Source organism: Triticum aestivum, chromosome 3A, assembly GCF_018294505.1.
Source record: "Triticum aestivum cultivar Chinese Spring chromosome 3A, IWGSC CS RefSeq v2.1, whole genome shotgun sequence".
NCBI classification, from domain to species: Eukaryota; Viridiplantae; Streptophyta; class Magnoliopsida; order Poales; family Poaceae; genus Triticum; species Triticum aestivum.
Window position 1 is genome coordinate 34,580,666 of NC_057800.1, and position 17,652 is coordinate 34,598,317.

Below are 17,652 nucleotides of genomic sequence, written 5' to 3' on the forward strand. Positions count from 1 at the left end.
CTCGGTAATGCACATCACATAAGCCTTGCAAGCATTGCAACTAATGAGTTAGTTGCGCGATGATGTATTACGAAACGAGTAAAGAGACTTGCCGGGAACGAGATTGAACTAGGTATTGAGATACTGACGATCGAATCTCGGGCAAGTAACATACCGATGACAAAGGGAACAAAGTATGTTGTTATGCAGTCTGACCGATAAAGATCTTCGTAGAATATGTAGGAGCCAATATGAGCATCCAGGTTCCGCTATTGGTTATTGACCGGAGACGTGTCTTGGTCATGTCTACATTGTTCTCGAACCCGTAGGGTCCGCACGCTTAAGGTTTCGATGACAGTTATATTATGAGTTTATGCTTTTTGATGTACCGAAGTTTGTTTGGAGTCCCGGATGTGATCATGGACATGACGAGGAGTCTCGAAATGGCCGAGACATAAAGATTGATATATTGGAAGCTTATATTTGGATATCGGAAGTGTTCCGGGTGAAATCGGGATTTTACGGGAGTACCGGGAGGTTACCGGAACCCCCCGGGAGGTATATGGGCCTTAGTGGGCTTTAGTGGAAGAGAGGAGAGGTGGCCAGGGCTGGGCCACGCACCCCTCCCCCTAGTCCGAATAGGACAAGGAGAGGGGGGCGGCGCCCCCCTTCCTTCTCTCTCTCCTCTTTCCCCCTTCCCGAATCCTATTCCAACTAGGAAAGGGGGGAATCCTACTCCCGGTGGGAGTAGGACTCCTCCTGGCGCGCCCTCCTCATGGCCGGCCGCACCCCCCCTTTGATTCTTTATATACGGAGGTAGAGGGCACCCCTAGACACACAAGTTGATCCACGTGATCATATTCTTAGCCGTGTGCGGTGCCCCCTTCCACCATAATCCTTGATAATATTGTAGCGGTGCTTAGGCGAAGCCCTGTGACGGTAGTACATCAAGATCGTCACCACGCCAGCATGCTGATGGAACTCTTCCCCGACACTATGCTGGATCGGAGTCCGGGGATCGTCATCGAGCTGAACGTGTGCTAAAACTCGGAGGTGCCGTAGTTTTGGTGCTTGATCGGTCGGGCCGTGAAGACGTACGACTACATCAACCGCGTTGTGCTAACGCTTCCGCTGTTGGTCTACAAGGGTACGTAGATCACACTCTCCCCTCTCGTTGCTATGCATCACCATGATCTTGCGTGTGCATAGGATTTTTTTTGAAATTACTACGTTCCCCAACATGTATGTTGTGATCCATTGTGTTGGATCCAACCTTGATGAACCTTTATGAATGTGAGTCTAATTTGATGTTATATGGTTTATGTGCTTAGTACAATTTGGTTTTATATGGTGTAGATGATTATCATCTATTCAGCATTTGAGTATGAATCTGTGAACCAAGTAATTTATCTTAATATTTTGTTATCAATGGTGTTGGACCCAATTTGACCCTCATTTCATTGATGAATCGACAAAATGGCCCTAGGGGTACCTTCACCCTCATTTCATCGATGAATCGACAAAATGGGCCTAGGGGTACCTTCACCCTCATTTCATTGATTCATCGACAAAATGGGCCTAGGGGTACCTTCACCCTCATTTCATCAATTCATCGACAAAATGGCCTAGGGGTACCTTCACCCTCATTTCATCGATTCATCGACAAAATGGGCCTAGGGGTACCTTCACCCTCATTTCATCCATTCATCAACAAAATGGGCCTAGGGGTACCTTCACCTTCATTTCATCGATTCATCGATAAAATGGCCCTAGGGGTACCTTGACCACCATTTCATCGATTCATCAACAAAATGGCCCTAGGGGTACCTTCACCCTCATTTCGTTGATTCATCGACAGAATGGCCCTAGGGGTAACTTCACCCTCATTTCATCGATTCATCGACAGAATGGACCTAGGGGTACCTTGACCCTCATTTCATCGATTCATCGCAGAATGGCCCTAGGGGTACTTTGACCACCATTTCATTTATTCATCGACAAAATGGCCCTAGGGGTACCTTCACCCTCATTTCATCGATTCATCAACATAATGGCCCTAGGGGTACCTTCACCCTCATTTCATCGATTCATTGACACAACGGCCCTAGGGGTACCTTCACCCTCATTTCATCTATTCATCGACAGAATGGCCCTAGGGGAACCTTCACCCTCATTTCATCGATTCATCGACAGAATGGCCCTAGGGGTACTTTGACCACCATTTCATCGATTCATCGACAAAATGGCCCTAGGGGTACCTTGACCCTCATTTCATCGATTCATCGACAAAATGGCCCTAGGGGTATGTTGGCCCTCATCAACAAGTGTATAAATATCAAAACAGCAAGACCATCATCAACAAGTGTTTAATTTTCCTTACATCAAGACCATCATATGGATCAATTTGAACATGGTAGCAGCAAGACCATCATATGGATCATCAAATTGAACATGATAACAGCAAAAACAACATCATAGTGCATAATTCTCATAAGAGCAAGACCATCTATAGTAGTTATTACAGTACCATAACATCAAACCAGCATGAGTTGTTCCCAAAATAGATCACATCATTAACAGTTTTTTCCAAAGCGCATTAGTTCCCTGAAGCATAAAAGCAATCCTTCAGCCTTGATGGTTTCTTCCTCTGTCTTGATGGCAAGAAGGATGTCCTTGTTGTTGCAGCTGAGCTGCTTGGCCTGCTTGCTAGAGCTGCTGAGCTGCTTGGCCTGCTTGCTGGAGATGTTGAGCTGCTTCGCCTCCTAGCTGGAGCTGCTGAGCTGCTTGGCCTGCTTGCTGTAGCTGCTGAGCTGCTTGCCACTAGTGGTGCCCTGCTTGCTGGAGCTGCAACAGATGAAGCTGCAGTAGTAGATGTGGTACCCTCCTCTGTCCTGTTTGACTGCATTTGAAAATGGTAGCAAGTTAATACATTCAAGTGGTGCAAAACAGAAATAGATGGCAGCAAGTGTAGCAAGTTAATACATTCAAGCATGTTCTTTCTCATTGCTAGACCTGGCTTTAGGGTTTTGTGGCAAGATGTGTATATGTGACCCACAAGATTGCAATTGCTGCATGTAATTGATGCCATCCTAGATGCATCTTTAGGTGCTGGTGGCTCAAACTGGCTCCTTCTCCTTTTGGTTTGCTTCTTCCATGGTTTATCCTTGAAAACTGGGGGTTCTTCCATGGTCTCTAGTTTTGGTCTTAGGCCAAAGGTTAGGTCCAGGTACAGGAAATATGATGGGACTGTATGCTGCCAGATACATAGGCTTTTTGAAGAAGTCATGCACATAATTTACATGCCTTAATTTGGCTTTGGTGATAGCATAGACTGCATGATTGCACGACACTGCAGTCATATCCCATTTTCTGCACCCACATGTCCTGTGCTGCAAGTTAACTGCATATGTATTCTCATTGCTTGTCACTTGGTAAATATTTGGCCAAATAATCAATGCTTGACAGTTCCTAGAGTGTTTCTTTGCTTCTTCAAGTAACTCAACATATGTTGGGCATACTTCCCACTTGGCTAACTGTGTCTTGCTCCTATTTGTATTGAACCTGACCATCAACTTAGTCATGATTCCATCTACCATGGTCTTTATTGGTTTACCCCTCACATCTAAGATCATCTTGTTGAACACCTCACTAATATTGTTGAAAACTAGGTTAGTTTTGCAATTGAAGTCCATGTCATATCTAGCCCAAGCATGTCTAGGAATTTTATTTAACCAACTCCAGGCAGCCTTACACTCTACTTTAAGAGCATCCATTGCAGCAAGATGGCCATGTTCAGTATAGGAGTAACTTGCCTTATCCATGTACTTTAATTCTGACCCCCTAAAACCAGCAGTCTGGAAGTTTTGGTAGATGTGTCTAAGTGAGAATCTTTGGGGGCAATTGGGGTAGACTTGGCTCACAGCTTTCAGAAGACCCTATATGGAGAAATTACCAAACTTACTAATAAGCAATGAATATTAACTACTTCTAGCAATTACTATGAACTACTTATATCAACTAGTATTGAGCAATGAATATTAACTAATACTAATCAAAATCTATGAACTACTAGTAAGCAATTAATATGCACTACTAATACTAAGCAAATGCTATGAGCAAATTCTATAATACCTTTTGTCTATCAGAGATTATGGTGTAAAAACCAAATCTCCCAGATTCTCGACCAATAGCTGCCTTCAGTTCTGTGAGAAACCAGGTCCAACTCTTTGTGTCTTCTTTGTCCACAACTACAAAGTCAATGGGATAGATGTTATTATTCCCATCCCTTCCTGTGGCAGCAAGGATTTGTTGGCCAGTGGAGAGCTTGATGAAACATCCATCCACACCTGCAATGGCACACAAGATATGTTATAAACAAAGTATGGTGCATCACATTTATGTCATATATAACACAGTTTTTGTAATCACCTATGAATGGTCTACATCCATTCAAAAATCCTTCCTTGCAAACATTTAAACATATGAACAAACCATGGAACCTTGGATTGATGCTTGGATGGTCTTTTAGGAACTTAGTAGTGACAATGCACCTACTACCTAGATTGGTGTCTAAAACAGCCTGCAAGTAATCCCTGATCCTGATGTATTGCCCCCTTTGATCTCCTTGCACCACCTTAATAGCATTGTTCTTAGCCCCGTAGGCCATATGAGTGCTAATCTCAACTCCATACTTGCTCTTCAGATTTTGCATTATTGTACTTATTGGTGTGTTCAGGTCTGTTCTTATTGCTTCTAAAACTTGATGTGTAACCCACTATGTAGTCACCTTGGTGCTCTCTGCTACAGCTGGACATGTGTGCAGCAAATCTGTTTTCCTAATGCAGAAAGTTTTCTCTTTTCCCACCACAGAAGCTGCAATGAAGAAAGGGAAGTCTTCATGTGTGCACATAGCTATAATTATGTCATTGCAGTTCCTATGAAACTGATAGTTTATGTTCTGTGCTACGTGGAAAGTGAGAAGTGCCCTTCTAAATTGGTACACATTATCAAAGCATAACTTCTTAGCAAACTCCAGCTCTGGGCTCTCTCTATCCTCATGATACCATACCCATAGTTTGGGTTTTTTTAGTCCTAGACTTACTGCCTAGCACAAATGGTAGGGGTATAGCCCCATCATCTTGCTCTTCCTTCAAATCACCAGGATCTGGATCCTCATTAGATGATGGTGCCCAAACATCCTCAAACTGTTGCTCCAAACTAGCATGTGATCTTGTGGTTGGCCCCTTTCTTACTTTCAACTTCTTCCTCTTTTGCCCCTATGGTAGCACCTCCTTTTCAAGTTCCTCATGATCTCCATGCTCCTCTTTCTCTGCATTTCACTCATGCACTTCCTCTTGTATCTCATAAGGTTCATCTACATTTGTGTCACCTTCAAAGGGTAAGAGTGGGTCCTCTCTCTCCGTCTCCTTAGCTCAGCCATCCTAGCCATGAAATCCTCATGTTCCTCCAAGTCTGAGTCATCTTCAGTTAGTAGCACGGGAAGTTTTCTTTTCACTACCTGCACCCTCTCAACATTCTTCTGATGCTGCTTAAATCTTTGAATTTTTGATCTTCTTCTAAGCTCCGTACTTCTTTCTAACTCCTGTTGCTCCATGTCAACATCATCTCCATTTCCTTGATCAATATCAACATCTGCTTCATTGCCTTGCTCCATATCAACATTGCTTTGCTCCATATCAACATTGTGGCTCTGCTGTGTGGAGAAAAATTGGATTGGTTCAGGATCCTCAACTACTGCATCTCTTTTTGATACTTTGGATGGTGACTTGTACACCAGCCCAACATCATTCACCTCATATACAATGCTCTCTCCAACATTGGCTATAGGAACTTGCTGATACGTCCATTTTGCATCATGCTTTTATATCAATATTTATTGCATTATGAGTTGTTATTTCACATTATGTTGCAATACTTATGGCCATTCTCTCTTATTTTACAAGGTTTACATAAGGAGTGAGAATGACAGCAGCTGGAATTCTGGGTTGGAAAAGGAGCAAATATTAGAGACCTGTTCTGCACAACTCCAAAAGTAATGAAACTCCATGGAATACCTTATAATAAATAATGAAAAATCCTCGCCAAAGATGAAGACCAGGGGGCCCACACCCTTCCCACGAGGGTGGGGGAGCCTCCCCCCCTAGGGCGCACCCCCTACCTCTTGGGCCCCCTGGTGGCTCTCCGATGACCATCTTCTCCTATCACTAGTGCAGAACCGGGCAATAGCACCGGTTCGTAAGGCCCTTTAGTGCTGGTTCAGGAACCGGCACTAAAGGTTCGGCACTAAAGGCCCCCCCCTTTAGTACCGGTTCAGCATGAACCGGTGCTAAAGGGGAACCATGTGGCACGAGCCAGCTCCGGGGGCCGGGAGCCCTTTAGTACCGGTTGGTAACACCACCCGGTACTAAGTGGTTGTGGGTTTTTTGGTTTTATGATTTCTTTTTCATTTAATTTTGTGTTTTCCATTTTAATTCTTTTTCGTTTGCTGGTATTTTACGGTACTACACATTGTACACGTTATGCATATATATATATAAATAGAATTTCTAGTAGAACCAATCATATATATATCATCAATGTCTCACAAACCATATTAATTCACACATACACACATGTATAGCTATATACAATTTCTCCTACATATGCATGTTGCCTTCGGAGCCAGTGGCATTAGCCTAATTGGTGCCTTCGGAGCACGATGACAATTGGAAGTGGTTCATGGGGGCGGTAGCGGGTAATAGTATTCTCCCTTCGGATTTATGACCTGGTCGAGCAAAAATCCCGCTATTTCCTCTTGAAGTGCTTCTACGCGCTCCGTTGGTAGGAGCTTGTCCCGCACCTCTTTGAACTGTTAAGAAGGAGATCAATATACATGTGTATTAGTTGTGTGACTAGATATCGATAATGGTGTAAAAATTGTGAATAGTGTTCTAACAAGCGTACCCATTCCTGTCTTTGAGATCTGCTCCTTTCGGACGCCATCATGCGAATGTTCTCGCAAACGCATAATGCACACAGATCAGTCCCCTGCGCCTGCTTCAGGGCCTTTATTACGAGAATGGAATTTAATTTGATCAGATAATAATTAATCAAGCATGATAATTAAAGAGATGGCAGCTAGCTAGCTAGCTAGCTAGTACTACTTAATTACTTACCTTGGATCGAAACCATTTCAGCTTTGGTTTCCATTCGCCTTCCGTGACGCTGATGAACCTTGCCCAAGCCCTGCCCGCCGACAAAGAAAATGAATAAAGGGGTTATTAAATAGTTCATATCATGAAATGACGAATTACTAAATAGGCCGAGATATGTAGTTAATAATGATTGATATTACCTATTGACTATCCCAAACAAGATGTTATAGTCACTTTGTTTTTTAAGTAGCGAGTCCAGTATTTCAACTGTTCCGGCGTCAACTTTAATGATACACAAGATCCAGTGAAATCTGCATGCACACACGTTTGCATGTCTTAATTAAGCGGCATATGTAAGCAAAAGCATGTAGCTAGCTAGCTGGTAGGCAAAAACAGAGAATTTGTAGTACAAGAAAGTGTGACTCACTTGAAGTTGTAAGGAAGTAGTATATCTTCATTGTATTTGAGGCGCTTCAAGAACTCTAGCATGCTGTCCTCTACCTCTTTTTCTTGATGCTTGTTCATTTTCCATGTGTATTCATTAACGGTGTTTGGGTCAATGAACCCAATGCCATAGCGTCCACCTTTTCTCATTTCATACATCTTCATCCTACATAATACCACAGAAAAGAATATAGTGAGGATAATTACAGGTAATGATTGATCAAAAGGATCACTACAGCTAGCTTGAGACTTAAATTACAGAAAGAAATCACTTACAGACAATAGCAACTGACGATAGATTTGTCGAGTGCGTCTTGATTGTATAACTGAAACAGTTCAGGATACTCAACGGCCACAACTTTCTCATGGTAGTAATCATCCTTCTTGACATTCACCATGAGGGACTCTCGATTGGATCTCTTGGTAATGTCCATGTACATTGATGCAATTCATACATTCTCGTTGGGAGCTTGTTGACATCTTCTGGCTCGACCAAAGGTTGGCCCCGGACATATTTCCGTTTTATTTCCTCCTCTGTAATCCCAGGCATGTCCTCGATCTCGAGGAGTTGTCCAATAGTGATCTTGAGTTCTTCAGCCCGCATTATATGCTCCTGGATTATTACCACATCGCCCACCTCGGGAACATAAACTGTTTGGCCACGATAATATTGGGTGCGCGTACTGTCATGTGTTGTTGGCGGCACAACAAGCGGGGGGATCGATTGCGCCGCCTGTTTTCCCAGCTGGGCAACGGTTTTCCCGCATTTTTTGACAACTGCTTGTTGTTTGCTCGAGCTCGAGCTCGCCTCCTTCTGTAGACGTCGTCGATGTAACTTCCTGATGTGGCGCTCATAGTCTGTGTCAACAGGCTTAGGAGCTGGTGGTTCAGCCATACGAATGAAGTGCTCAACTACTTCCACAGGCACTTTCTCCCTTGGCGGCGGTGGCGATTTCGGTCCAAAATGGGCGTCGAGTTCTGCCTACACTATGGCATTGGTTTGCTCCTCGGTCCTGTCGTAAGCCCTCACAGGAAGAGGAGTAGTGAGGTTTGGACCATATTTATATCGCTTGCCTCCGCCTGTACTTCCTGTACTATGACCTCAACTCGTACCGCTACGCACCATAGCTGCGGGGTGTCTCTTCTGCGATTGCTGAGGCGGCGGAGACGGCTGACGGGGCTGAGTTGGACGAGGAGGAGTGGCCTGAAGCTGTGCCGGACTTGTAGTGGCCTGAGGTTGTGCCGGACTTGGAGGAGGAGTGGACGTCTGACGCTGTGTCGGACTTGGAGGAGGAGTGGCCTGACACTTTGCCGGACTTGGAGGAGGAGGAGTGGCCTCACGCGTTGGTGGACTTGGAGGAGCGGGAGTCTGCTGACTCGGTGGCGGACTTCGACGAGGAGTCGGGTGACGCGGTGTTGGTGGCCTGCGAAAGATGATGCAATCCTTTCTCCATAGGATGACACGATGTATGGCCTCTCCCAATGTGTGCTCGTCGTCACCTCCAGGAATGTCAAGCTGTAGCTCCGAATATGGGTCCACAACCTCATCAACCAAGACACGAGCATAGCCCGCTGGAATCGGGTTGCAATGGAAGGTTGCCTTGAGGGAATTTGAAAAAGCAACGGCGTCCACCACCTTCATGGATATGTTCTTCATTTTGAAGTGTAGCTCGCAGTTAGTGTTCTCCGTGATGTCATCCACGGGGTATCTATCCAGCACTACTGCGTCGCCCGGGGTGGAACCCACGCTGCTTCTCGGCATGGATGGGGCGGTGGTATCCAATGTTGGATCATCCGCTAGCTGCTGCAGCTGCTGAGACCCCCTTTGCTGGCTAAGTGAGTCGATCTGCTCCTGCTGCCGCTGGAATTTAGCTGCCAATTCCGCTTGACTTGCTTCTAGGCCTTGAAGGCGTTCATAGTCCCGCTTCCTCTGCTCCTCCTCCATCTTCCTCTTCTTCTCCTCTTCAATCTTCTTTCTCTCACGGGTTCTGTAGTCGGCGTTCCAGTCCGAAAACCCCTCGTACCACGGAAGAGCGCCCTTGTCTCGTGTTCTTCCCGGGTGTTCAGGATTTCCCAGGGCACACATAAGCTCATCGTTCTCTCTGTTGGGCTGGAACACCCCCGATCGAGCCTCTTCTATTGCAACAAGTAGCACATCTTCGGCTCCGTTCAGACATGTCTTCGTCGAAACATTGCCTGTCTTCGGGTCCAACTCCCCCCATGTGCATAGAACCAAGTCCTGCACCTGGGGGGCCAGCTCTTAGTAACCGGAGTGACACTTGCATCCTCCATCTCTTTCTCAGACTTATCCCACTTAGGCATTGCCACCGCGTAGCCACCTGGCCCCAGCTTATGGAACTTATCCTTTTTTCGGCATTCTTCTTGTTTATTCTCGATCGTTCCTTAGCTAATTCTGAATCCTTGAATTTCAAGAAATCATCCCAATGAGCACTTTGATTCTCTAGTATCCCCTCGAATACTGGAGTCTTCCTTCCTCCCTTGATGTACTTCTCCCACGTCATTCTCTTGTGGTTCTTGAATGCAACCGCCATCTTCCTAAAAGCAGCGTCCTTGACTTTCCGCACATCTGCTTCTGTGATATTATCTGGTAGGGTGAAATGTTCCATGAGAGTATCCCAAAACAGTTTTTTTGATTCTCGTCGACAAAAGTAACATCTGGATGTGGCTTTGCTGGCTTTCTCCATTCTTGAAGGGAGATCGGGAGTTGGTCCTTCACAAGAACTCCGCACTGACGAACGAACTTGTCCGCAATCTTCTTAGGTGCTAATGGTTCGCCATTAGGTTTGAATGCCTCGATATTGTACTTTACGCCCTCCTTCAACTTTTTCTTCGGGCCTCGTTTCGTCCTTGTGCCTGAAGATTTGCTCGATCGGGATGGCTGAAAGAAGAAAGATCGATTCGTTAATATATCTTCAACTCATTTAAAACATGCGATGATCACCATATTCCTGCTTATATAAATATATATACCTCGCCGGTGTTTGTTGTTTCAGGATCAACATGTTCTTCGTCGTAGTTCATGACTTCATCTTCTCGGTCGTCGCGATCGAATATCATATCACCCTCTCCGGTGTTGTTTAGAAATTCGGAGCCGTCAAAATCTTCTTCATTCTGATCATCATCTGGCCCGCGTATGATATCGAACATGGTCTATTCTCTCTCTCTGTCGGTATTGTCCGCCATAGCTTTTATTTAACTATGCCAAAAGAAATATAAAACAATTTAGTATAATCTCGAATAATAGATATAATCTCGAATACAACGTCTCGAATAATAGATATAATCTCGAATACATCGTCTTGAATAATAGATATAATCTCGAATACATCATCTCAAATAATAGATTTAATCTCGAATACGTCGTCTTGAATAATAGATATAATCTCGAATACATCGTCTCAAATAATATATATAATCTCGAATAAATCATCTCGAATATTATATATCGAATACATCACTAGCTAGCTAGCTAGCTAATAAAGATCGAATACTAGAGAGTAATCTAAGCGGTGGACAACCAAAGTGAAGGAACCATCACTGGATCATAGCTCGGGTGATCTCCCCAAAGAACTTGCCAGGTATTGGAGAACCTGATGTCCATAGCAGCCATGTAGCGATGGACGTGCTCGTCCTCCTCCCTGACACGGCGACGTACCACCTCCGGCGGGGCCGGCTCCCTCCGCACTGAAAGTGTCCCACGCGAATGCCACCAAAGGAGATGAGGGTCGACGACGGGACCCGGGGCCGGGTTCCTCACCAAGCGTCACGCCCCTGAAGGTAGCACCTCCCAGTGCCAGCCCGGCGGAGCCCAGTCCCGGACATGGGTCCTCGGAAGCAGGACATCATCGCGAACGGGTCGACGGCGAGGATGCGGGCCGGGCATCGTCGACAACAAATACTATATGCAAATGTAACACTAATTATGCTATCATCATTGCATATGTCAAAATTCTATATGCTATTTCATACTAATTAAGCATCTAACACTAAAAACAGAAAAAACAACTTCTATACATCCATTAAAACAGAAAAACAACATTATATAAAAAATTCCATACTAATTAAACACTAATTATATCCATCTAACATGCATTCATACATATATACTAGTGAAAAAATAATAATCTGAAAAATCTATACTAATTAAACATACAAATTAAAATACGTATATACTAATTAACTTAAGGAAATGTGCGTGTGTGTGTGTTCATCATGCATGCTTGTGTGTGTGTGTATGGGGTCGGGGGGGGCGCCCATGGTGGCCACCGGGGGCGAGGGAGAGGGGTTAGAGGGGGAGAGCTCACAGCGGGGCGACGACAACGGCGAGGCGACGGCCCGGGGCGGTGACGGGCCGGGGCGTGACAGGGCGGCGATGCGGGGACGGCGCGACGGGGACCGGCCCGGGGCGGCGACGGCAACGGGGACAGGGGCGGCAACGGGGATGAGGGCGGGGACGAGGATGGGGGCGGCGACGGCAACGGCGCGCGAGGGGGGCGGCGACAGCGTCGATCGATCGATCGGGAAGAAACAGAGGGGGGAGAATAAATTTTTTTGAAGTGCTCTATATATAGAAGGCACCTTTAGTACCGGTTGGACCACCAACCGGTACTAAAGGCGTGTTTTGGCCAGGCCAAGCAGCGGGAAGGGCAGACCTTTAGTACTGGGTGGTGGCTCCAACCGGTACTAAAGACCCCCCTTTAGTACCGGTTGTTGTCACGACCCGGTACTAAAGGGGGTGCGCTGCCAGGCGAGGGGCGCAGAAGTTTAGTCCCACCTCGCTAGCTGAAGGGCGCTCACACCTGCTTATAAGCCCCGCCGCCGCTGCTGTCTCGAGCTCCTCTCTAAAGCAGGCCTTCTGGGCCTACCTCTGCTACTCTGCCCTGTGGGGCCTATTGGGCTTGCGGGCCTGCATCCTGGCCCAACAACAGGTTGGGTTTCTAGTCGTATGCAGGCCGCTGTGGCCCGGTAGGTGGGCTTTTTTCATTTAGTTTTTTCTTTTCTGCTTTATTTATTTTGTTTTATTTATTTTTAGTTGTTTTTTGCTGTATTTAGAGTTTCTTTGTGAATATTTTTGATAGTTTTTAGAAACTTTCAGTTAGTGCCGGTAGTTTTTAAATTTGAATAGTTTAAATTTTGAATTATTTGAAATTTGTGTGAATCACTAGTTTGTGAATAACTTAACTTTGAAAATACATTTTTGAGTTATTCTTTTTTCTTATGTTTAATATTAGTGTGTTTTATCATTATATTCAATTTGGTAATGCTTAAGTTATTTAAAAAATGAAATGCCTTTGTAACGGATGAGTTTTCGTCCGAAACCCTGATACTTCGAAACAGATTGTCCATTTTGTACACAAAGTGCATCCAGTTTTTGCGGTAACCCTCTCTACTTTTTTGCACATGCTATGTGGGTGAAATTATGATACCATGCCAACTTTCATCCTTTTCTGAGTTCATTTGAAATGCTTTTCAATTTCAGGGTCATTTAGCTGAAAAAATCAGTAAATGCATGAAAGAATTTGCTTGCACATAAAATTTCTTCGCGTTTCAAATGCCAAAACACATAACTAGCTACCCTAACTATTACAGAGATTCCCTCCTGGGTGTGAAACACAGAAGAAAGTGATGATAGTTAAGCCGATCACATCCCAGATCTTTGGGTGTGAAACTTTTTCTTCGTGTGTGTCCCTTTGCGTCGTAGCCATGGAAAATCTTCATCATTTAACGGGATGCTCGGGTCAATATTCACTGTGAATGGAGCAATTTCATCAAACTTTTCATAATCTTCTGACTTGTCTGTCTTGTCATCCACTCCCACGATGTTTCTCTTCCTAGAAAGAACTATGTGCCGCTTTGGCTCATCGTACGATGCATTCGCTTCCTTATCTTTTCTTTTTCTTGGCTTGGTAGACATGTCCTTCACATAGAAAACTTGTGCCACATCATTGGCTAGGACGAATGGTTCGTCTGCATACGCAAGATTGTTGAGATCCACTGTTGTCATTCCGTACTGCGGGTCTTCCGTCACCCTGCCTCGTGTCATATTGACCCATTTGCACCGAAACAAAGGGACCTTCAAACCACGTCGATAGTCAAGTTCCCATATGTCCTGTATATAACCATAATATGTTTCCTTTCCCGTCTTGGTTTCTGCATCAAAGCGGACACCACTGTTTTGGTTGGTGCTCTTCTTATCTTGGGCGATCGTGTAAAATGTATTACCATTTATCTCGTACCCTTTGGAAGTCATTATATTCGAAGATGGTAACTGGGACAACAAGTACAGGTCATCTTCAATAGAGGTGTCATGCATGGTACGTGCTTGCAACCAGCTGGCAAAACTCCTGGTTTGTTCACGTGTAATCCAGTCATCAGACCGCTTCGGGTGTTTGGAGCATAGCAAATTCTTGCGTTCATCCATATACGGAGCCACCAAGGCGGAATTCTGTAGAACTGTGTAGTGTGCTTCAGTGAGAGAATGTCCGTCCATACATATTATTTGTTCCCCTCCTAGCGTGCCTTTTCCATCCAGATTGCCCTTATGCCGCAATTCAGGAACACCAATCGGCTTAAGGTCAGGAATAAAGTCAATACAATACTCAATGACCTCCTCATTTTGACGGCCCTTGGAGATGCTTCCTTCTGGCCTAGCATGGTTATGAACATATTTCTTTAAGACTCCCATGAACCTCTCAAAGGGGAACATATTGTGTAGAAATACATGACCCAAAACGTTAATATCTTCGCATAGGTGAACTAGGACGTGCGTCATGATGTTGAAGAAGGATGGTGGGAACACCAACTCGAAACTGACAAGACATTGCACCAAATCATTCTGTAACCTTGGTATGATTTCTGGATCGATTACTTTCTGAGAGATTGCATTGAGAAATGCACATAGCTTCACAATGGCTAATCGAACATTTTCCGGTAGAAGCCCCCTCAATGCAACCGGAAGCAGTTGCGTCATAATCATGTGGCAGTCATGAGACTTTAGGTTCTGGAACTTTTTCTCTGCCATGTTTATTATTCCCTTTATATTCGACGAGAACCCAGACGGTACCTTAATACTGAGCAGGCATTCAAAGAAGATTTCCTTCTCTTCTTTGGTAAGAGCATAGCTTGCATGACCCTGATGTATGCCGTCTTTTCCGTGCATACATTGCTGGTCCTCCCGTGCCTCAGGTGTATCTTTTGTCTTCCCATACACGCCTAAGAAGCCAAGCAGGGTCGCACAAAGATTCTTCGTCACGTGCATCACGTCGATTGCGGAGCGGACCTCGAGGTTTTTCCAATAGGGCAGGTCCCAAAATATAGATTTCTTCTTCCACATGGGTGCGCGTCCGTCAGCGTCATTCGGAACAGGTTGTCCACCAGGACCCTTTCCAAAGACCACCTTCAAATCCTTGACCATATCATGTACATCAACACCAGTACGGTGGCAAGGCTTCGTCCGGTGATCCTCCTCACCTTTGAATTGCTTGCCTTTCTTTCTTACGGGATGCCTGCTCAGAAGAAATCGACGATGTCCCAGGTACACATTCTTATTAACCAAATATATACTGTCGGTATCGTCCAAACAGTGCGTGCATGCGCGGTATCCCTTGTTTGTCTGTCCTGAAAGGTTACTGAGAGCAGGCCAATCATTGATGGTCACGAACAGCAACGCCCTTAGGTCAAATTCTTCCCCCATGTGCTCATCCCACGCACGTACACCTGTTCCATTCCACAGTTGTAAGAGTTCTTCAACTAATGGCCTTAGGTACACATCAATGTCGTTGCCGGGTTGCTTAGGGCCTTGGATGAGCACTGGCATCATAATGAACTTCCGCTTCATGCACAACCAAGGAGGAAGGTTATACAAACATAGAGCCACAAGCCAGGTGCTATGGTTGCTGCTCTGCTCCCCAAAAGGATTAATGCCATCTGCGCTTAGACCAAACCATACGCTCCTTGCGTCATCTGCAAACTCCTTCCCATACTTTCTTTCGATTTTTCTCCACTGCGACCCATCAGCGGGTACTCTCAACTTTCCATCTTTCTTACGGTCTTCTCTGTGCCATCGCATCGCCTTGGCATGCTCTTTGTTTTGGAACAAACGTTTCAACCGTGGTATTATAGGAGCATACCACATCACCTTGGCAGGAATCTTCTTCCTGGGGCGCCGGCCCTCGACATCACCAGGGTCATCGCGGCTGATCTTATAGCGCAATGCACCACATACCGGGCAAGCGTTCAAATCCTCGTACTCACCGCGGTAGAGGATGCAATCATTAGGGCATGCATGTATCTTCTGCACCTCTAACCCTAGAGGGCAGACAACCTTCTTTGCTTCGTACGTACTCTCGGGCAATTCGTTGTCCTTTGGAAGCATATCCTTTATCATTACCAGCAACTTTCCAAATCCCTTGTCAGATACACCATTCTCTGCCTTCCATTGCAGCAATTCCAGTGTGGTGCCCAGCTTTTTCTTGTCACCTACGCAATTCGGGTACAACAATTTTTTGTGATCCTCTAACATGCGCTGCAACTTCTTCTTCTCCAAATCACTTGCGCAGTTTCTCTTTGCATCGGCAATGGCCCGACCTAGATCATCAACGGGCTCATCTGATGCCTCTTCTTCAGCTTCTTCCCGCATTGCCGGCTCAGCATCTTCCCGCATTACCGGCTCAGCTTCTTCCCCCATTGTTGTATCATCGTATTCAGGGAACCCATGGCCAGGATAGCTGTCGTCGTCCTCTTCTTCTTCATTGTCTTCCATCATGACCCCTCTTTCTCCGTGCTTGGTCCAAACATTATAATGGGGCATGAAACCGGACTTAAACAGGTGGACGTGAATGGTTCTTGACGTAGAGTAATTGTGACCATTCTTACAGCGAGCACATGGACAAGGCATAAAACCATCCGCCCGCTTGTTTGCCTCAGCCGCAAGCAGAAAAGTATGCACGCCCTCAATGAACTGGGGAGAGCATCGGTCATCATACATCCATTGCCGGCTCATCTTCATTACACAACACCAAATAGACCAAATTAATACAAGTTCATACATAAAGTTCATACAACACTTAAATGCAACAAACAAATAACTCTCTAGCTAAAGCATTTAAATGCAACAACAAATACGATCAAGATTGCAACTAAGGTAACAATGGATCCAACAGCATAATGATACCAAGCCTCACTATCGATGGCATATTTTCTAATCTTTCTAGTCATCAAGCGCATTTTCTCCATCTTGATCTTGTGATCATCGACGACATCGGCAACATGCAACTCCAATTCCATCTTCTTCCCCTCAATTCTTTTCAATTTTTCTTTCAAGTACTCCTTTTCTCTTTCAACTAAATTTAACCTCTCGGCAATAGGGTCGGTTGGAATTTCCGGTTCACATACCTCCTAGAAAAAATTTCTATGTCAACTTGATGGGCATAATTTGTCATAAACACGAAATGCAACTAGTTTTAAAATAGAATATACACACCACATCCGAATCATAACAAGACTAGGGCCAACGGGGACGGATATCAAAACCATGGCACTATATGTATAACAAACAACGTACGGGTAAGATAATTATACGAGTAACTATATATCCAAATCACACAAACATCAATTTTTATATAAAATTTCATGAACAAGAGGCTCACCACAATGTGGTGCCGGCGACGGGACGATGCGGGCGATCGACGGTGGCTATGATGGAGATTTAGAAGGCACTAAGTAAACCACACCTACACATGCAAACTAAGTGTTATTTTTGACCTCAAATTGCATATAAATCAAATACTAGCACACATATATATATCCTCCCAAATTACTAAACTCGCAAATTAATCACTATATAAAGCATTGCAAGAGCTAATCTAGCAATGAGAGATGAAAGGACAAAGTTGCTAACCTTTGTGATCATTTGAATGGATGGGGGCCTTCAAATCTTGACAAATTTTGGGCAAAATGTGTGATGAGCTCGAGAGGAAGAGGGGAAGAACAGAGAGGAGAGGGGAAAGGAGAAGAACAGAGCGAGCTCGGGTGGACGAAGGGTTTATGTAGGACG